At 72.6% G+C, this 727-nt stretch overlaps 1 protein-coding gene across 1 annotated transcript in view; it reads right to left on the bottom strand.

Annotated features, from left to right (window-relative positions):
- Positions 1-727, bottom strand: part of FAT4 (FAT atypical cadherin 4) — a gene marked incomplete at its 3' end in the record, with an annotated part of 34,671 nt that overhangs the window by 32,685 nt on the left and 1,259 nt on the right. The gene's annotated exons all lie outside the window — the stretch shown is intronic.

The following is a 727-nucleotide window of genomic DNA, read 5'->3' as shown; positions in this document are numbered from 1 at the left end:
GGCCAGCGCGGGCAGGGCGCCCGGGGTCCAGGCAGGCAGGCGACACCGAGGTGGGGTGGCCCGAAGGCCCCCTCAGGTCAGGGTCTTCCTCCGCGCTGCCCGGCCCCTGGGCCAGCGTCCTTTCCCACTCAACAAGGAAACGTGGCGGCCGGCCGGCTCTGGGGCTCAGGCTCAGCAGCCTGTGTCCCCCGCCGCCGCGGCCCCACCCGCCCACGTGCTCTCGCGGGTGGCAGAGCTTTGGCCCACTGGCATCTGACAGAGGCGGCCGCTTCTCCCCCTGCCGCCTCCCCGCCCGCCTCAGGTCCCCCCTCGCCGCCCCATCTGGTCATCTATTAGACAAACACAAGCGCAAGGTCCGAAAGGTGCTGCCCAGAGGGCGCTGGTGCCCGCAGAGGGCCGCCCCCGGCGGGGCTGGCTTGTCTCCCCGGTGTTGCTTCCGCCACACCAGCGGGCACTAGCTAGCACTCATGGACAGGCCCGCGAGGGCTTCCGGGGCCCCTGAACTTGCGCACCCTGGGACACCGTCCCGGCCAAGAGCCCAGCCGTCCGAGCGCCAGCGGCCAGTCTCGCGGCCCACGGCCGGCCTCCCGGCTCCCAGCCGCGCCCAGCCGCTCTCCTGTCCCCGCAGGCTGTTCACGCTGACTGGGCAACTTCTGGACAGCGCGGAAGGGCTGCAGGACAACCACTTCTACGTCGCCGCGGGGCCCGAGGCCTTCAAGCACGTCCC

This window comes from Condylura cristata, unplaced genomic scaffold (genome assembly GCF_000260355.1).
Source record: "Condylura cristata isolate star-nosed mole 26May11 unplaced genomic scaffold, ConCri1.0 scaffold00075, whole genome shotgun sequence".
NCBI lineage: Eukaryota > Metazoa > Chordata > Mammalia > Eulipotyphla > Talpidae > Condylura > Condylura cristata.
Note: the sequence above shows the minus strand (reverse complement) of the source record. Positions and strands in the feature narration are given on the sequence as shown.